This window comes from Dipodomys spectabilis, unplaced genomic scaffold (assembly GCF_019054845.1).
Source record: "Dipodomys spectabilis isolate Male_0828 unplaced genomic scaffold, ASM1905484v1 ptg000274l, whole genome shotgun sequence".
Classification (NCBI taxonomy): Eukaryota; Metazoa; Chordata; class Mammalia; order Rodentia; family Heteromyidae; genus Dipodomys; species Dipodomys spectabilis.
In genome coordinates this window covers 3,537,441-3,560,144 of record NW_024870951.1, presented here as the reverse complement: position 1 = coordinate 3,560,144, position 22,704 = coordinate 3,537,441, and positions in this window count along the sequence as shown.

The following is a 22,704-nucleotide window of genomic DNA, read 5'->3' as shown; positions in this document are numbered from 1 at the left end:
CATAACTAATCAACTAAGTGATTTGAGAATAAACACTGAACACTAAATTAAGGAAGTAAAGAATTTCATACAAGATCTAAAACAAAGATCCAACGAAGAATTTGAAGCCATAAAAGCCCAACAACTATAAGGAAATAAAAAAAAGTAGAAAGTCTGGATAGTGGGATAGACCATGCAGAAGACTGAATCCTGAGGATAGAAGACAACCTAGATATTATAGAGAAAGAACATACAACCATCCAAGACAAATCCAAGAAATATGATAGATCTATTCAACATTCAACCCTTGGAAGACACCATTACAAGGCCTAATCTGAGGAAAATGTGTGTAGAGGAGCACCTAGAGCCAGAAGTCAATGGTCTAGGAAATTTGTTTAACAAGATCCTAGGAGAGAACATCCCAAACATGCAAAAAGATAGGCCTATTCAGATACAAGAAGCTTTTAGAACTCCCAATAGCCCAGACCAGAACAGGATATCCCATTGTCACATTATAATATGCACAGGATCAATTCAGACCCAGGAAAAGATCCTTAAAGTTGTCATGGAGAAAAGATCAATCACCTGTAAAGGGAAACCAATTAGAATCACCTCAGATTTCTCAGCAGAGACAATCAAAGCAAGAAGAGCCTAGAATGATGTAAGCCATGCCGTAAAGACAAACACGAGTCAACCAAGAATAATTTACCCAGCTATACTCTCCATAATAATCGGAGGTCAAATAAAACACTTCCATGGCAAAGAAAAATTGAAACTATGTATCTCTACCAAACCAGCCCTACAAAAGAATCTTAAAGATGTCCTACACAGAGAAAACCAACAAGACCACAATAAAGGCCAAGAAACAGCACCCAAACTGAGAATCCAAGAACCATAAGAATACAGTTGCGGCAGCCCCTAACAAGTTGGATAAAATGGCAGGAACTCCCAAATACCTCTGAGTTCTATCTCTCAACATTAACGGACTTAATTCTCCAATTAAGCAACAAAGTGTGTCTACTTGGATTAAAAAGCAAGATCCTTCTATCTACTGCCTTCAGGATTTACATCTTGGCCAAAAAACAAACATTTTCAATTATAAAGGCTAGAACAAAATCTACCAAGCAAATGGTCCCCATAAACAAGAAGGAGTTGCAATCCTAATATCAGATAAAATAGACTTTTAATTAAAATTAGTGAAAAATTCGGTACATACTAATTAAGGGATTACCCCTTCAGGAGGATATTACAATTCTAAATGTCTATTTGCCAAACAACGGAGCACCCAAATTTATCCAAGAAACACTATTTTCCCTCAAATCCCACATAGATCTAAAGACATTAATTGGGGACTTTAACACAGAACTTTCCCCACTAGATAGCTGAATTTCGCAAAAACACAATAGAGAAACCGCAGATATAAAAAACTGCATAAACCAAGTAGATTTAACAGACATCTACTGAATATTTCACCCAGCAGCATTAGACAATACGTTTTTCTCCACAGCACATGGAACATTTTCCAAAATAGACCACATTTTAGGCCACAAAGCAAACTTGTCCAAATTCAGAAACATTGAAGTTATACCTTGCATTCTCTCAGACCACAAGGGAATAAAATTAGAACTCAACACCAAATGCCACCAAAAAAAGTCATGTAATACATGGATCCTGAACAACACACTACTGAATCACGAGTGGGTCATGGAAGAGATTAGAAAGGAAATTCAAATGTTCATGATATTCAACAAAAATGAACACACCAATTTGCTGTGTCCGCTGGGACACAGCAAACACAGTATTCAAAGGCAAGTTTATACCTCTGCGTTCCTACATCAACAAATTGGAGAGATGTGAAACCAATTTAATGAGACATCCGAGCCTCCTTGAAAAAGAGCAGCAAGATAAACACAATCCAGTAGATGCAAATAAATAATTAAAATTAAATCATAATTAAATGAATTGGAATGTAAAAAAAAAATAGAAAGAATCAAGAAACCAAAGAGTTGAGTCTTCAAAACATTTAACAAAATTGACAGACGTTTAGCAAACTTATCAGAAAAAGAAGAGAACACACCCAAATAAACTCAGAGATAAGAATGGAAATATTAGAGAAACAACTAAGATTCAGAACATTATAAGGGAATGCTTCTAAAACCTTTAAACTAATAAGTTTGAGAACTTGGCAGAAATGGACCTTATCCTAGCAAATACTGACATGCCGAAACTAAGCCAAGATGAGTCAAACTATCTTAAAAGGCCTATACCAAGCATTGAAATAGAACCAGCAATAAGAGCCCTCCCATGTAAGAAAAGCCCAGGACCAAATGGTTTTACAGCAGAATTCTATAAGGCCTTCAAAGCAGAGATCACACCAATACTCCTCCAACTCTTCAATGAAACTGAAAGAGAAAGTTCACTAATGAACTCATTCTATGAGGCCATCATAACACACATCCCAAAACCATGAAGGGCCTCATCAAGGAAAGAGAACTATAGACCCATTTCGTTTATGAACATTGATGCAATGTTTCTCAACAAAATTTTGGCCACTTGACTTCAACAATTCATCCAAAAAATCATACATCAGGGTCAAACAGGATTCCTTTCAGGGATGCAAAGCTGGTTTAATATATGCAAATCAATTAATATAATTCATCACATCAACAGCAGCAAGGATAAGAACCACACGGTAGTCTCAATAGATGCAGAAAAAGCATTCGACAAGATCCAACACCCCTTTATTATGAAGGTTCTGGAAAAATTAGGAATCCATGGAACATTCCTCAATACAATAAAGGCTGTATATGACAAACCTATAGCCATCATTTTACTTAATGGTGAAATACTAAAGCTATTTCCTCTTACTCAGGAATGAGACCAGGATGCCCACTCTCTCCACTTCTCTTCAATCTAGTATTTGAATGACTAACTACAACAATAAGACAAGGTGAAAATATAAAAGGGATCCAAATAGGGAAGGAAGAAGTAAAACTCTCCCTCTTTGCAGATGAAATGTTCTTGTAATTAAAGAATCGCACAGAGTCCACTCCAAAATTACTCAAGCTGATTCAAAACTTTGGCAAAGTAGCAGGGTGTAAAATTAATCCTCAAAAATCAATAGCTTTTCTGTATGCCAACAATAAGAAAAGTGTGGCTGAAATTAGGAAAGCAACTCCATTCGTAATAGCTCCACAAAAAATAAAATACCTAGGAATTAGCCAAAGAAGTGAAGGGTATCTATGATGAAAAGTTTAAAAAACTGAAAAAAGAAATCAAAACTGAACTTAGAGAGTGGCAAAAACTCCCACGCTTCTGGATTGGAAAGATCAACATCGTGAAAATGGCAATATTTCCGAAGACTATCTACAAATTCAAGGTGATTCCTATCAATATTCCAACCTCATTCTTCAAGGAAATAGAACAGGCAATCAAAAAATTCATATGGAACAATAAAAGACCCTGAATAGCAAAAAATGATCCTTAACAGAAAGAACAGTGCTGGAAGAATATCAATACAAATTCAAATTCAACTACATATCCATAGTAATCCAAACAGCTTGGTACTGGCACAAGAAAGACCTCAGGACCAATGGAATAGAATTGAAAACCCAGAAATGAACCTACAGAACTATAGCCATCTAATCTTCGATAAGGGAGCTAAAAAATAGAATGGAAGAAAGACAGCTTCTTCAGTAATTGGTGCTGGCAAAATTGGTAAACAACTTGTAGAACACTAAAGCAAGATACATATGTATCACCCTGAACCAGGATCAACTCCAAATGGATCAAAGACCTCAGAGTCAAAGCAGACACTCTGAAAACATTACAGGATGGAATAGGAGAAACCATAAGTCTTGTTGGCACCGGCTGAAATTTTCTTAGTAGAGACCTGGAAACACAACAAATCAAAGAAAAGTTGGACAAATCGGATTGCATAAAATTGCAGAGCTTCTGCATGGCAAAGGACATAGCTAGCAAGATTAATAGAAAGCCTACGGATTCGGAGAAGGTCTTCGCTAGCCATAAAATGGACAAGGGTCTCTTATCTAAAATATACCTGTAACTCAAAAATTAAATCCCCCCAAAAAAGTCTTCAAAGAAGATAAATAAGTGGGCTAAAGACTTAAAGAGAATGTTCTCTAAAGAAGAAAGAAGGATGGCCAGTAGACAAATGAAGAAATGCTCAACCTCCCTAGTCATACAAGAAATATAAATCAAAACAACATTGAGATACCATGTCATGCCAGTTAGAATAGCAAAATTCAAGAACTCTAATAACAACAGATGCTGGAGGGGATGTGGAAAGAAAGGAACATTAATGTATTGTTGATGGGAGTCTAAACTTGTTCAGCCAGTTTGGAATTAATTATTGAGGTTCCTCAAAAGTCTTCACATAGAGCTCCCCTATGACCCACCAATCCCACTTTGGGTATTTACCCAAATGTTCACAAACAAGACCACACTAGAGCTTCTAGCACAACTATGTTTATTGCATCATTATTTACCATAGCTAATATATGGAATCAACCCAGATGACCCTTAGTAGATGAGTAGATCACGAAAATGTGGTAAATGTACACACTGGAATTCTATGTCTCCATCAGAAAGAATGACATTGCTCCATTTGTTAGGAAATGGAAAGATTAGGAAAAACAATATATTAAGTGATGTAAGCCAGGCCCAAAGAAACATTAAGTGCCATGTTTTCCCTTATTTGCAGTAACTAGTATATGTCTGAGACAAACAGAAACTGTCAGACAAGCTGATGTTAGGGAAATGAAACCTAAGATATATATTCAATTGTTTATTTTTCCTGTAATGCGATTGTTTCTAACACATTTATAAGATTATTTCTTTTTTGCTTTGCATGTCCCTCCCCCACTGTAAAAAACCCTGCTTTCACTGTACTTGATGTTGTTATAATTTGTGAAGGGGAAGGGAAAAAGCAAATCGTTTAAATAATAGGGATACAGTTTGACCATTACAACAATGAGATGTACAAGTCATTATGTAGAAAACAAACTTTAAAATTTTGGTGGGGGGGTAGGATTGGTTGGGGAGTGGGGAGAGGACAGGAAGTTATGGGAAGGGGAAACAAAGGAGGAAGCTACCATGCTTGATAAGAAATGTAGTCATTATCTTGCCCATGTAATTGAAACCCCTTTGTACAGTACTTTCACAACAACAGCAAAACAATAAATTTAAATATGGAATCAAATTAGTTCCAATAATGCATTGCATTAAGGTATTCATAAATAACTGAGAAACTTAAAGGTGCATAAGACTTTTTTTTATTGGAAATGAAGGGATATTGGAATTTGGTTCTCTACATTTTAAGCAATTTGCATAAAAGAATAGGCAAAATAAAATTTACATTTTCAGCAGACTTGACACGCTAAATTTTGTATATTGAAAGGGAAACAAGCCTCAACAATATGCCAATTCTCTTCTTATTAATCTCTAAAGGTTTATGCTTCTGGTCTCTGAATATTAAAACTTCAAAAAATTTATGTTTAGCTAGTTGTGCAGAGGGGTTTTGCTTCATCATGTCAGTGTTGAATAGAGTGTATGTGCATTTCAATATACAGTGCATCTGGATTATTGTCAAACTTCACATTTTTCTTCCTTCCCTTACCCCAACCCCACCTATCCCTTCATGTTTCCTACTTATATTCTGACGTGTACATTGAATGTTATGAATGTATTAGTCCACCATTTCCCTCTCCATTCTTCTACTCTACTCCCTTTTAGCCCAGATCCCCTTTTAAGACTTGTTTCAAATTCATGGTATTTTGTTAGATATCTCTACTTTGGCATTTGGCTGTGGGCTTGCCACATCTTCTCTTCCAGGTTTGACTTACATAAATGAGTATATTTCTCCACAAAACTAATCTCAGAATGGCTAAGATAGATCTCCTTTACTATTCACCTTCTGTCCTAAATTTAGAATTGGACTTTCAGGGCCATCCAATAGAGCATTTTTATTCTCTACACACTGAAGTTGGAAGGGAAATAATTTCCATGCTCTTAGCATTATGTTATCTATCATGAATTCCCATCGCTTATCATTTCAGAAGTCTAAATTTAAAGAAATATTTTCTGAATTATATTCACACAGTATAAGTGAATATCAAGGGTAATTTACCTAGTATTGGAAGTTTAGGGACGATCTTCAATTTCTGATGATAGAAGCAGGAATCAGTTTTAATTTTCAGTTTATACTATGTAGTGAGCCCTGTAGTCTTCTAAATTTTCGATAAATTTCAAATTACTTTCTGTTAATAATTTAAAAAGTTTTATTTCAGTATTTGAAATGCTGCTCCAATTATTTTAAAAGTTTCAAATAAGTTAGACTGAAATTTTTCCTCCCATTTTCCCCACTAGTTCAGGTTAAGTCTCCTTTCACTTTATTTTTTTTGAAACCAAGGGATGAGGGTAAACAGAGTGATGATCATTACTCAGATATCTCCTTCTTCTTCTGTTTCTGCTTTTCTTGTTGAGAGGAAGACTGGAGCAGGGAACAAGATTGATGCTTGACTTCACCATACAAGGGAGCATTCCTGGCATGTCAATTATTGTTTCTCAGAATCACTTAAATTGCTTCCTCTTGCCTTCTCTCTGACAGTAACCTAACTGTGGCTTCCTTGGTGCAGAAGGAAGCACACTTACAGGTTATTACCCGTAAACTGGTATTTTATATCCCAGCTTACTAATACCAAACATAATAGCTTTGGCTACATAAATGCAAAGGTACTGATTGTCCAACAAAACCTAAGTGAGGAGTAGACAATTCTACTCAGCTACCTGGTCCTCTCGTATCCTCCCTTCCTCTCCCCTCCCCTCATTTAACCTCCCTTCCTTTCTTCTTTCTTTGTGTCTCTCTCCTGCATATTCATCTCTAACTTTTCTCTTTTTCTCTTCCAGTAGCAAGTGATTAGGTTTATCAGACAACACATAAATAATTGAACAAATGTTTTTTTCTCCTCTTTTTGTGATTTTTTTTTATTCTTAAGAAGTGAGTTCTAGCACAGCACCAGTGGCTTACACCTAGACAGTTGGTAGGTTCAAATTTGACAATTGCAATTCGAGGCTATTCCAAGTAGATAAACCTAAGAGATTCTTTTCTCCACTTGTGGTAAATGGAAGAAGTGAAGGTGTGGCTCAGGTGGTGTAGAGCAAACATTGAGAATTAAAGCCCAGATAGAGGTCAAGGCCAGGAGTTCAAACCCCAGTACCAGAACAATATTTTTTAAAAAAATGGGTCCTTTGTCTTTGAAAAGGGATATTTCTCCAAAAATTCATACCCAGGAAAATTTTCAAGGTCCAAGACTCTTTTTAAGGCTCTTTCACATCTTAAACTAATTCCTCTAATGATTTATATTATTTAAAATGGGAGTCACACTTCATACTAAAAAGTATGCACATTATTGAACAGTTCTTACCATTTTTAATGTAAAGGAAGCATGAAAGAAGAATTCACCTCATTTGGGTGAGTTAGGTTTGACTCACTGACAGACTTTTGCAAGTAAATGAGGGTCTGTTTACATGTAAAAAAGTTTACATAGATGGTTTTCTAGGAGAGAGAACAAGCTACCTTTTTCCAAGTTTGAATCAGATTAAGTTTATTCCTGATATGGTAAAGAGAAGCTCATCTCATACAACACTATACAGACAGTAATTTCAAAAATATTAAAAACCCATGTCTATGTTTTTGAACAGCTAATTTGTCACAAACAAAAAACAGTTTACTGAGCCAAGAAAATATAAGTTAGAGCAATAGGAACTATGTTAAATATAGTTAATGGTTGAGTAATATGTGTAAAAGAGTTCTGTAATCGCAATACTATAAATTTTTTCATCCTGTCCCTAAAAAGAATCTCTAAGATAGGCCTTGCTAAATATGTCATAGAGGGTTGTGTTTATGCAATTGTCAGGTTTGTTTAGGGTCCATTATCTTCCACTGTCGCTTGGGTTGCAAACTGCTCACACCACATGCATTTTCTGGAAACGCATGCTGTCTTGCTAGGCACCTAAGGTATTTTTGTGCAACTGTGAATAGTTATTGTTTTTCTTCTTGTAATTATACCTGTCAGTGTGAAGTCCTTTCATGATAAGAATAATAGTTTCTGTACCTTTTATTCCACTAACAAATCTCAGATATAAGTATAGTCGGGTGCCCGTGGCTCATGCCTATAATCCTAGCTATTCAGGAGGCTGAGATCTGAGGATCATAGTTCAATGCCAGCAGAGGCAGGAAAATCCATGAGAGTCTTATCGCCAATAAACTACCAGAAAACTGGAAATAGCGCTACGTCTCAAGCGGTAGAGCTCTTGCCTTGATCTGAAGAGTACTTGGACAGCACCTAAGCCCAGAGTTCAAGCCCCACGACTGACCAAAAAAAAGTATCTATCTATCTATCTATCTATCTATCTATCTATCTATCTATCTATCTATCTATCTATCTATCTATCTATCTATCTATCTATCTATCTATCTATCTATCTATCTATCTATCTAATCTATCTGTCTATCTGTCTATCTGTCTATCTGTCTATCTGTCTATCTGTCTATCTGTCTATCTGTCTATCTATCTATCTATCTATCTATCTATCTATCTATCTATCTGTCTATCTATCTGTCTATCTGTCTGTCTGTCTGCCTGTCAGTCTGTCTGTCTGTCTGTCTATGTGTCTATGATGAGATGAATTACATTTAGATATAAATCAATATTTGTGATAATCATTTAAAATATAAGTAAATATATGATGTATTTATAATATATACATATATTTACATATATAAGATCATATTATATCTGTATGTTGATAAATATACTTTTAATTTATATCTAAAGAGTACATCTGAAGATTTTGGGGAAAATGTAGAGTGTCTAAAGGCTTACTACTGACCCACCATACTTTCAATCATTTTATCCACTTATTACAATGTCTGGAGTACTAAGACTGAATGATTATGAAACAGAGTTGTTGTTTTATTCCTTATGATTTTGGATTAGAAACATCTACTTACTTGGTATAAAACCTACCCAAATGTGATCTTGAAATCACACTCCACAAACTGGACATATACATCAATTTAGCAACTTACAGGTCTCAAACTTTCATTTGAATCCTATATCTCACATACACTCAGTTTCCTTTGAGTCAGCTGCATGAACAAACATGCCTAGATTTTCATGCTCACATACATCCCCATACTCACATGACATACTAAAGGTAACATTGTAATAAAAATAATATAAATATATATATATATATACTGAAAAAGAAAACCTTTGCAAATGTAATTATATTTTATTTTTAAATACAATGCATTATTGAAATACTGATGAAAGAGCAGATGAGAGATGTTTCTTTTTTAAAAATTTTTATTTATTTTTTATTGTGAAAATGCTGTATAGAGGGGTTACACTTAGATGGGCAAGATAATGAATATATTTCTTATCAAGCATTGTAGCCTCCTCCTTTGTTTCCCCTTCTCATCCCTTCCCACCTATCCCCACCCCTCACCCAGTCCTCCCCACCCTGCACCAATGTTGTAAAGTTCGTTTTCAACATGACAACTTGTTGCAACATTGTTGCAACGGGTCCACCTGTATCCTTATAGTAGAGTGCCTGTCTAAAGAGCATGTTTCTTATTCCAAACATCATTATTTCCATCCTTCCTTCTCCCACATAAAAAAGCATAAATAACTACAGAATTAACTACATGTTTCTTAATCACTCATTGAAGAGAGAAACTGTAACATATATATATATATATTTATATATATATATATGTATATATATATATATACACACACACACAATGATATACTATTTAGCCACACATAATTATGAAATCATATCATTTTCAAGAAAAGAGAATTGGAAAACTTCATATTAAAGCAATTAGCGATACTGTGAAAAACAAATATTAGATTTCTCATATGCAGACTCTAGACCCAGAAAATAAAATGAATGACCCACGTGTAAAGATGGAACTGATTAAGTTTGGAAAAAAGTAAGAGATGAGATGAAGAGAAATATTGTGGAGTAAATATGTTCAAATATTTCATAAGTTAGTATGGTGACATAATAAAATACAAGTATAAAAATAGGATAATAAAATTAATAAAAGGAATAAAATTTAACAAGCTACATTATGTGGACATATGTGTATAACACAATAAAATACTTTTGTGAAATTAATATTTGCTAATAAAAAGTAAAATTCATTCCAGTTGTTATAGATTCATATGTTATTTTCCATTTTTAGCTTAGATATTTCCCTGATAAAGTAAAAAGAGAAATAGGTTTTGCTCATTTAGAAGGACAATCTTGTCCAATTAGCATTAAAGTATTCTAGATAATTACTGTCAATGTGAAATTGTTCAAATTATTATATTAGAATATTTCCAATTGACTCTTCAAAATATTATCCTATAGGTATACACTTTTTGTTATTTATAGAATATTTTTCTACTCAATTACTATATACCATTTTCTGAATGCGGTTTGGTATATGTAACTAGAGTATATTATACCTGACCAGGAATTCAATTATTCAAACAGTTTTTATCAAAAATTCCTGTAACGAAATAAAGAGGTAAATCTCAATTATGTATATTTGAAGACAATATTGCTTAGTCCTCTTCTCACATTCTTCAGTCCCTTCTTGAGAATAATACACATTGTAAGGGAATGCTTAACATGTTTTAGAGAAATAAGTTGACTTTAGTCGAATGAGTTACTCTATCCTGCATTTTGGTTTACTTTATATCCAGAAGAGCTCAATTCTTACCTTATGATTTTCCTTAGAGTCTATATTCTGGTTTAACCTCTGATGGGTGACAGATAAAGGTATAAACATTTTTTAAAAGTGGCTAAATTTAGGCTGAGGAATGTAGGTACAACTTTACTCATGCAATAGGCCTCATCAGTCATGAGACCATGATATCAAAATGTTAACCTATGCTTCCTGAAATCATGCTTATGAGATTTTGTGTATTAAAAACAGTGGTAATTAGCATTTGTTTTGTAAACAACAAGATTTCATGGGTTAGGAACTGAAGTGAGATATTAAACCCAGAACAAATATTAAGGAGGCATGCAAAATTAGTTACCAAGATATAAATCATTTAACACAATGTTTAAAAAATGCAAGACAAAGGATATAATTTTTGAAAAAAGCCAACATATAAAATAAATACAAAATCAGTATGACTGATTTTTCTTTTTATTCCAGTTGCAATACGGATTGCATGATGACTTTTCTAGTTATATGTTTAGTTAGGTCTTGATATTTAGTTGGAGAAGTTATGTTCTTTCATATATTCATTTGTCAGATCAAAGAGGAACTGAATTCCATGCCAGAGTCAACATCCATAATAATGTTACAGTTGTATTCTACTACTTTGCCACAGTTTCAAATCAGCTCGAGTAACTTGGGTCTTCTTTAGATCTAATTAATTAGGTATACAATTTAGTCAGTACTAGATTTTGACCAACATTTATTAAAATATTATTTTCCAGAAACTACTACTCTTCTCTCTTTTCATGAGATTTTTAATTTCATTTATATAATGTGCTAGTTTTCCTTTAGATAATCCACATTCAATCTTCTAAAAACAGTATAATTTGGAGTATTTTTAAATTATGTACACTCATGTACACTGCTCAGATTCTATTATTTGCACATTTTGTTCTTGTTAAGTCAGTAGTATTTAGCTCTCATTATGGATATTTTGGAATTACTAATTGCATTTCCGAATTTTTAAGAATGTTATGATTTTTGGGATTTAATACTGTAGCATTTTTTCTTTTAAATATGTGCAGATCTTACTTTATATACAGCTTCATTTGTTTTAAACAATTTGATCCATTCAAGGGATTTTCTATATTAGGTTGATCCAGATGAATTTAATTACATATTAACACAACCTTATTTCTGAGAGACAGTTATAGCTCTACTTAAATTATGTTTGAAGGTTTTGTAATTTAAAAAATAAACTGGGCACAACATGTTTTTGTTCTGGGGAAGTTCCAATTTGTTTGTTGTTTTTCCAGCTGTGATGACTTCAACATATGTGTGCATTTTATTTCAATTGTTTTGTGCCTATATTTTGTTTTATATAACAGAAAATACAAAAAAAAGAATCAGTGATTTAGAACTTTTCCAAATAGAATTCTAAGAGAGACACTGCAAGTTTTGTGACAACTGGGAAAAGGGACATCTTCTTAGTGCAGGGGTTAGCAGAATAAGAGAGACATTGTTTGATGAGATTTGAATTCTGCCACTTCCTGCCTCAATATTTCCAATGGTATTACTTCAACGCATTTAGTGGAAAGAAAATAATTTTGTCTTTATGAATTCACAATTTTTGGTTTAATTGAGCCACACTACATATTCATATGTGATTTTACCTCTAAAATCTTTTCTCCTTAGTTTAAAACCACAGATGTGAATTTATAATGTAAAATAGCACCTAGAATTTATATGAAATGATCCAAAATATTTAGAATGTAATGATTATAGTGTGTGAGATAGTATGTAATAATTTCTTTGGGGGAAAGTCAATTACAGTGGATTTTTGTGAAATACTGAGTAATAAAATTATATTTGATTCTATAAAAAAATTCAGGGTTATGGGCTGGGAAGTTGGCTCAGTGGTAGAGCGCTTGCCTTGCATGGCTGAGGCCCTGGTTTCGACTCCTCAGCACCACATAAGCAAAAAGTAAAAAGCCGGAAGTGGCGAAGGTGGCTCAAGTGGTATGGTACTAGCCTTGAGCTGAAGAGCTGAGGGACAGTGCTCAGTCCCAGAGTTTAGGCCCCATGACCGGACCAAAAACAAACAAACAAAAAATTCACGGTTACATCTAAAAATTACTCAGTTAAAAGCTAATTCTGAAAAAAAATAAGATTGTTTACTGGAAAAAGCTAGATGTTTCAATAAGCTTGTTTTTTAAAAATTCACCTGGATCTGGACTTTGGTGGTTCATGCCTGTAATCCTCGCTAGACAGGAGTATGAGATCTGAGCATCGTTGTTGAAAGCCAGCCTGGGCAGAAAAGTCTGTGAGACTCTTATCTCCAATAATCTGCCTTAAAACCAGAAATGGCACTGTGGCTCAAATGGTACAGTGGTAGCCTTGAGCTGAAGAGCTGAGGGACAGTGCCCAGGCCCAGAGATCAAGGCCCACAACGAACAAAAAAAAATTGACACAGAGTTTTACTATATTATTTCATGATTTTTTATTAGTGGTTGTTCAGTGAAAATGTCATTGGTTTTTATATTTCTGATGGCATAAAATGAGCCTACTATTGTCTTAAATTAATCAAAAAAAATCTTATTCTATGACTGCACAAATTTTGTGGGTAATGGTTAAAACCAGTTGCCTTTTTGAAATAAAATATTTATATCACCCCCCCAAAAGAGAGGAACAAAATAAAATATATGCCAGAAACTTACTCTGTAAATCTTCATGGACTAATAGTTTGTCAGTTTGTTTTAACTTTTAATCAAAAATTAAAGTAATACTGGATAATATGAACCCATTTAAATTTCTTCATCCTTGTCATGTAAGATTCACTTTAAAAAGACGTTCAACAGGTGAGTGTTTTTTCCTTAGTTTTCCAAAGAAATGATTATTTCACCATTATAATGTATAGTACAATATACCCAGAGAACATTTCTTAAGGAAAAAGAATTTTTCCCATTCTTTGGTTTGCTTCAGTCTGTATTTAAACTGCATACCACAACTTACCCACCCTATTGTCTGGCTTTTCATTTGAAACATGTCAAAAGTTTTCCTTCCCTGCTGTGTCAGCCAGCAAAGTTTTACAAAACAGTGTGCTTTCATTCATAGTGTTTTCCAAAATATATCTCACAAATGCCAACAATGAAACACAATCTGAAACAGCTGTGGACTTTTCCACTTATAGTGGAAAAATCACTTTCCGTACTCCTTAGAAACAGCTGTTTACAGGCATTAATTGCTCTGTCAGTTCCATGCTTTAGAACAGCTGCATTTGACAATGGCATACATGTTAATTTGTTTACCACATCTGGTTTGTTTTCATGAGGGACTGTGTTCATGGAAGATGGTAATAGATGAGTTTTGCGATTATGTAGTTTAATAGGGCTCTGAGTTGTGGATATAGAACATCCATTTCAGTGACTAAATATTTAAATTAAATTCCATAAAGTATATTCCTTCAATTTTCTGGGTAAGGTGTTCTACAATCTAGGTATTTTTAAAGAAATATTATATGTTGTTTCCTTGGTGAAACGTAATTGGAGGACTTAAAATTTTATATACCATGGCCATCTTAAATGAGGTAGATATACTTGGATTGGCATGCAAAACTTTTGGTAAGTAAGGTAAGTGCTCTACCACTGAGCCACCTTCCCAGCCCTTCATGCATGCAAAACATTTGGGACAGTATTAATGTTTGAATCTTGGATAGGATTTGATTGGGAATTGTAGCACACTTTCATAGTATAAGAAGAAAAACGAAAAGCCATACTAATATTTTTTTGGGGGGTCCGGTTGTGGGGCCTGAACTCTGGGCCTGGGCGTTGTCGCTCAGCTATTCAGCTCAAGGTTAGCGCTCTACCACTTGAGCCACAGCACCACTTCTGGCTTTTTTCTTTTTGTTTATGTAGTGCTGAGGAATCTAACCAAGGGCCTCATGCATGCAAGGCAAGGACTCCACAACTAAGCCACATTCCCAGCCCCATTAATACTTTTCTCTGTTACATTGTTGTATTAGTTTATTCAAACACACACAACACACATACAAACACACAGATACACACATTTGTAGTATAAAGACCCACCCTGTCTGCAAGAAAATATTTTAATAGGAATTCCATAAAATATTTAGTCTGCTGAGTTCTGATTAGAATTTACAGAAATATTTACCTACTTCTTCCCCTGGACAAGTTATTATCATTTGTGAAGGTGTTGCCAATTGGTTTTAAAATGCCCCAGAAAGATCTATGTGTTAAAGAAAAATGATTTTCTATTTCCTCCCAGACTGTGGAGAATATCTGAATAGTTCTGGAGATTAAGTTATTCAGCGTGTAAGCTATGAGAACATAGACTCTCAACTACTTTCTTATTTTATCTTTTAATCAGTCTAGGTCAAAAGCTTTTCTCTTTGACATACTCGCCACCTTGCCATTGTCTTGTCACAGGCTGCCAAAACAATAAAAACAACTGAACATACACTGAAACCTTCAAACTTGTAAATCTGAATCAACATTTCTGTTCAATAAGTCGACAACATCACTTATTATGGTAGGTTATAAAGCTAATCCAGAAATCTAGTCTTTCTAACAATGTAGAGTATATTAAATTATGCTTCATTATAAAATATCTAACTCCATGTTTTATTTTATATTTTTGTTTCTGTTGATCCCAGGGCTTAAACTCAGGGCCTGGATGATGTTTTTGTGTCCTAAGCCAGTGCTCGACATACAATCTGAACTGGAACTCCATTTGCCCTGGTGGTTAATTGGAGATAAGAATCTAATGAACTTTCCTATGCAGGCTGGATTTGAACTGTGATCTTCACTTCTTAGCCACTTAACTAGCGAAGATTACATCCTTGAGCCACCAGTGCCTACCCATGTTGAATATTTTGTGTAATTCAAATTTTCAGCATTTTATAGATGCTCCTACTACAATATAAGAAAAATCTTAACCTAGTTTTTATTGTATTTGATGTTGGTATAATTTGTGGAGGGGAAGAAAAAACAAAATTGTTTAAATGGGGATACAGGTGGACCCAGTGCAACAATGAGATGTACAAGATGTTATGTAGAAAAATGAAATTTACAACTTTGGCTCAAGATGGGAGAGAGGGTCAGGAAAGGGAGATGGAAAGGGATGATAAAGGGATAGAAAGGAGGAGGTAACAATGCTTGATAAGAAATGTACTTATTACATTGTCCCTGTAATTGTAACGCCTCTGTATTGTATTTTCAGAAAATAACTTAAAATATAATAAGGATATTTGTAAAGTATATAATGAAGGAAGAATTTTCATCCTCTACAAAATGTATGCAAAATCTATGCTAAACTATCTATATTTTACTGTAACTTTCCTGCAACCAGTTTGATATAGTTTAATACCTGTCACTCCAAGTTTCTCTATAATCTAATGGAGATTTAATTTTTCATGTATGTATGTATATGTATATATATATATATATATATATATATATATATATATATATATACATATATATATCTACCTGTATATGTTCCAATGTGGATCATCAAACTTGAAACTTTGCTTTTTTTTTGCTGTTCAGCAGTTAACATGGTCGGCTCAATCTGTGACAATATCTCTGCTCATTCTGATCATTCCTTTATTTACAACACCATCAGCCTTTTAAAATCATCTTTATTTCCAGAGATGATTAACAATCAGTCCAACCAATATACACCCAGAGGGTTTTAATGAAACAAGCTTAAAGGAAGGAAGACAACATGAAGTGACAACTACAAAATTTCTACAGAGACCTGACATCTTTCACATTTCTGCTTCCTCCTGATACTTAAGCAAGCATTGACTAACACTATAAATAATACTGCAATTATAACTTAAAGATCAGTGATTTTTCCAACCTGAAGCCTTGTTTTCCATGATTTTTGACATAAACTTTTGTGAGACTTTTTTGATTGTGATGTGATTCCATCCAAAACAAAGCCATGTATATCAAGAAAGCCAATGTTTTCAACTCAGAGTACTAAACAAAAGAGGGAGAAAATTAAGGTTAGCTACATATGTTAAGCACAAATATAGGCAATGTCAAGATATTTTGAAATTGAATACCTTTACTGGATAAAGTGGCTCAAATCTATAATATTATCTACTTGGAAAACAGAGCTTAGAGAATTCCAGTTCCAGGCAAAATGTTTTATGCTTGTGTTAGGAGGACCTCAGTCCAAGCAGGCCCAGGCATAGTGATACTACCTCAAAATAAGCAATCAAATTATAATCTGCAGGTATGGTAGTAGTAGAGATGCTGGTTCACAAGTATAGGCTTTGAGTTCAATCTCCAGTAGCGCTGGGAATTTAAATGTGGCATGTCTAAGATCAAGACTTCATACTTGTCTTACAAGTTCTAATAAAACCTTTACCTCTTTTGCTATTTTTAAAAAGTATAACCATAACTTCCCTACCCCAAACAAATAATTTCATATTAGAGATTTTCTTCTATTAAGTAATATGTTATGTCCCACTGAAATCAGACTAAAGTTAAAAAAACCCATTGTCTTACAAAGTGTCTGCATATGGAAACAGAATCTCAAAGTTAGCATTTAAGTTGAAGTCTACTCCAAGAGAAGCAGAATGTCTTGAATATGCCAAGGAAAGAGGAATCAGAAGCCAACTCTAATCTGGAGTTCTAATTCCACCAACTCAGAGACAATGTATTTACAATGTTAATGCTACCCAATCTGTGCTAGTTTATTATTGCAATTACTAGCAAACATGTAGAAGCTATAAGACACGAAAAGTCATTGACTCTTCAGATCCAAGACTCATCTCTATAATCCCAATTATTAAGTACGAGACTTGGGGGATAATGGTTTTCAGGCTGGTAGGAAAGTTCATGAGGTTCTATCTCCAATTAACTACAAAAATTTCTGGGCTGGGGCATGGTTCAAATAGTAGACTGACTACAGTTTGCAAAAACAAAAAACAAAAAAAAAACAAAACTGAGAGCATAATGTATGTTCAAGCGTCAAACTGGCAGAAAGAAAAAGTCCTTAGAAGAAGACTATGAGACACAGAATTATGACTAGGAAAGCAGAAACAAAAGAAATAGACAAAGATATAGACAAAGCTTCTCAATGTGAAATATTGCACAAACTGTAATATTTAGGATTTTCCTTCCTATCCAGTAGAAATAAATGGCATTTTTACTTGACGAAATTAAAATATAAAACTGTATGCAATAAATAATCACATTACTTTTATGTTTCCATAATTTAATTGTTTTCCAAAATATTTCTCGAATTGTGTAGCTTTTGAAAATCAATAAATGTTGCATTTTCATAAATGATTACATATTCTTCCAAGTGTTGTCTGAAATTGATCTACACTGAAATAATTGCCATTGACATCTTTGTCATGATATTTATTCTTTCAACTGACGTTTCACAAAATTCATACCCAAAATATAATTTTTATTTTGTTCATGCAAACATAGGGACATAAACATATGTCTCAAAATGTTAGTTACATTTATCTGCTGTCATTAATGAAGTATAACTAATAGAATTAAGTTTATACCCTGAGGAAAATGAGATACTTCTTTCTAACTACAGACTTGCAGGCACCCACACAATCACACACGCACACATATATATTTACCACTCTGACTCAGGTTAGATTCCTGACATTGGGTGTCAGCAGTGATCTAATAATCAAATTTTCCTGCCCAGACGTAAAATACATTCATAATTCCACACAGACAAAAACACCAGATCATTCAAAATAATGAGAATATTTAACAGAACCAACCAGCACTTGAGCCATCTACACCCTGATTTCATTCATTCATGATAATGAATTTTTCATATCATAATAAAAATATTTTGTCTCTGATTAGCAGAAAAAATATGCTATCATGTAATAGAAATTGTAGTTAAAATTACTTGTAATCTTTAATATATCTTATCAAAACTTCTGTTTCCTTCTTGCAGAGTGTTTCTGACATTTTGCCTTAATGTCTATAATTAAATTACAAAGGACATGCCATATATATTAATTCATTTTTCCTAAAGGTTATGCTATGGAGCTGAATCTGATTTGTTTGCTTATTCTAAATTAAATATTCTCAACAACTTGAATTATTGTTTATGTTACTCCTAATCCAAATGAAATATCATATAGAACTGGAAATTCCCCTCAGCAATGATTTGTGAATGTCATTAATGGTTGTGGAGGGATGAAGGATTTGAATTATCTAGAGTGCATTAAAAATGGCACTGTTATTCAAAGGGCTGATCATTTAGTCAGCTTTTAAAGTGTGGACTTCTTATTTCATCTAAGAAGATAACAGTATGCTTTTCATCACATTCTTGCCTGCAAAGCAGTAGAATTATTTCCTTTGTAATGTTCATGTCCAGCTGAGACTTTAGTGAAACCAACAAACAACTGCACAGCTATATTAGCTGCTCTAGATTTTGAAATTTTCTTCCTGTAGCCCTTGTGATTTGAGCCCAGATTCATGGGATAGTTACATAATCCACAAAAACAAAGCACCAAAATATACAAAGACCACATGCAAAATGAGGTTCAATTTTTTCTTTGTTGTTTCCTATTTTTTTTTTTGCCGGTCATGGGGCCTGAACTCTGGGTCTGGGCGCTGTCCCTCAGCTCTTCAGCTCAAGGCTAGCGCTCTACCACTGGAGCCACAGCACCACTTCCGGCTTTTTCTGTTTATGTGGTGCTGAGGAATCGAACCTAGGGCCTCATGCTTGCAAGGCATGCACTCTACCGCTGAGCTACCTTCCCAGCCCTGTTGTTTCCTATTTTTATTGATTGTCTTTTAAGGAGCTAAGGGTGCTTATTTCTCATTATTTTTGATGTGACTTAAATAAATTTTTCAGACTTTTGAAATAATATAAAGAGATATAAAAGAGACCTATTTAGTCACAAAATACAGCTAACCGTTTGCATGATTTTTTAATTCTAATTCTGTTCTCAGTTATCTTCAAATAATGTTGAGATCAGCCTAGAATATGTGTAAATTGACATGTATAAAGCACACAGAATTCTGGAATCTTTGGACTGTGATTTCTATATAACTTCACTTAGAAAAGAAAATTATCACTTTCTTCATGTCTTAAGTAATCTACTTAAAACAAGTTCTATAAATTTTATTAATAGATGTCATAATCTATGGTACTGATGAATTGCATAAGTATTTGATTCCTTATGTCCACTGAATTAACATTATATTTATTTTATTTTTTCCACATGAAATAATGACATTCTTGAGGATAAAACATGCCTGTTTTTCATTTTGGTTGCCAAAATTGAATTATTAGACATTTGGAACATTTAAATCTGAATTTTTAAATTTCACTAGGACTTGAATTGTGTTACTTACATATTTAATATTAAAATAAAAAGCATCATTAAATAGAAAGCAAAATTATGTTATCATACATTACCCCCTGAATTGACTTAATGATAAAAAGTAATTAGATTAATATAACAAGATATACATTCTCAAACTAACTATGAGTTATGGAAACAGAAAACTTCTTTTGTGTTTTGTGTTTGTTGTTGTTTAAAGTTTGTGATAATTCTGTCTTTTTTACCTTATGCCTGGTATAGTCATTGTATGTCTTCAGGAAGTTGAGGGGTGGGCACAGAGCTTTAGGGAAAAGAGTGAAAAATTGCAACAGTGGAGTTCATTGAACATTGATGAAAGTGAACTATTTAACACATGGGTAGGGACAGGAGGGTGGGATTGGGAACAAGTGTGGGTGGGTACTGAAGACATTTCACAAAAGGAAATGTACTCATAATCTGACACTTGTTATTGTAATCCATCTATAAATCTCCTTAATAAGAACAACAGAGTAAATTTCTGTTAAAAAGGTAAACAAAATGTTGTTTCTTAGAATCCTAGAAGTTTGTTTTGTTCACTGGTTTAAGCTGGTTGAGTCTATCTCTGAAAATAGCGACATTGACATTCATTGGGCGAATTTTTGAGCAACTAGTAGATAAAAGTCAATTATGATTGTATGTTTTTGAGACTGATTAATTTATTTCTTTAATCTAATTTGTATTATTTCTGTCTACTGATTTTTGTTTTTGTTTTTCCTGTTTTGTCAAATACTTAGTGGTGCACCATTAGTGCTGATTTAAGATTTATCTAATTTGTTGATGTACATACTCAAAGCTATAAATATTCCTCTGTGTATTGTCTGTGCTGCTGCTGTGTCCCAGAGGAAGTAGTATTTTGTGTGTTCACTTCCACTGAATTCCATAAACGCTGGAACTTCCCTGCATATCTCTTCAGTGACTCACTGATGATTTAGCAATGTGTTATTCAGTCTCTGTGAGTTTCAGAATGTTATGTGATGCCTTTTGATGTCTAGATCTAATTTGGTCCCATCATGGTCTGACAGGATACAAAGAGTAATTTCATTTTTATTTTTGAATTTTGAAAGATTTCCCTTGTGATCTAAGATATGATCTACTTTGGAGAACATTCCATGGGTTGCTGAGTGGAATATATATTGTGACAATAGTAGGTAAAATACTCTGTAGATATCTGTTAGGTATAGCTTGACAATACAGTTATTTAGCTCTAAAGATTTTTGCTAAGTTTTTACCTTGATGGCCTGTCCAGAGGTAAGAATGTTTTGTTCAAGCAACCAACAATTTATTTGGATATATTCATGTTTTTAGGGTAATTAGTATTTCTCTGATTAATTTGAGAGCTCTAGGATTCAGGATACTGATATTTAGAATTGTTATAAACCTCTGATGGAGAGTTTTCTTCGTCAGTATTTAATGTCCTTCTTTGTCTCTTTTTACTTTCATACCACTTTTACTTTAAAGCCAATTTTATCTAATATTAGTGTAGCTCCTCTAGTCTGATTATGAGGTCCATTTTTAATTTGTAAAGATGTTGTACAGAGGGGTTACCATTACATAAGTGAGTTAATGAGCACATTTCTTTTTGAACAGTGTCACCTCTTCACTCATGTTCTCACAGTTTTTCCCTTTCACCCTTCCTCTCGCGTAAGTTGTATAGTTCATTAACAATGTAGTGTCTATTGAGTAGCACTGCTGCATTTAAGAATTTGTGCCACCATTTCTCTTTTCCCTCTTGCCCTATCCAAACGTACATATAAGACCAAAGGTGCAGAAATTTAAAAAAAAAAAACGGCATCAGAACACTGAAGGAAAAAGCAAAATAATAAACAAACACTCATAATCATTTCTTGGTGATCAATTTAATGAACATTATTTTATATGACAATATTCGTACAGCTATTCATCCTTTGTGAACCTTTCCAAATGGCATCCTCCTTTGATATAACTGTATAAATGTTTAGAATCCCATAAAATTTGTTATGTCCAAGTGTAATGTTTTCTCTTTTACCATCCAACTGTGTTTACATGTACAATTAGAGGCACATTCTACTACAACAAATGAGGGAAATTAGGCAACCTATATTTATTTGAGTCTGTCTTTCTTCACTTAATATAAGTTTGCTCCAAGTCTTTCCATTTCCTTATGAATGGTGTAATATCATTCTTTATGGACCAATGGAATCGCATCATACTGAAGAGTTTCTACATGGCAATGGAAAAAGTTAGCAGGATATATAGAAAGAGAACAGAATGGAAGAAGATTTTTACTAGCTAAGCAGTAGACAAGTGTTTTCATAACTAACCCATATTTAGAGGTCAAAACGTTAAAACCAACAAAAATAACCCCTCAAATAAACAAGAACAAAATTAATATATGGGATAAAGACTTAAAGATAACTTCTTAGAAGAAGAAGTAAGAATGACAAATAGATGCATCTCTCTCCTTAAAAGAAATGCAAATCCAAACAACACTGAGATTCATCTCACCCCTCTTACAATGTCATTATGAAAAACCGAACAATCACAAATACTGATAGGGATGTGGCCCAAAGGAAACTGTTGGTGGGAATGTAATCTTGTT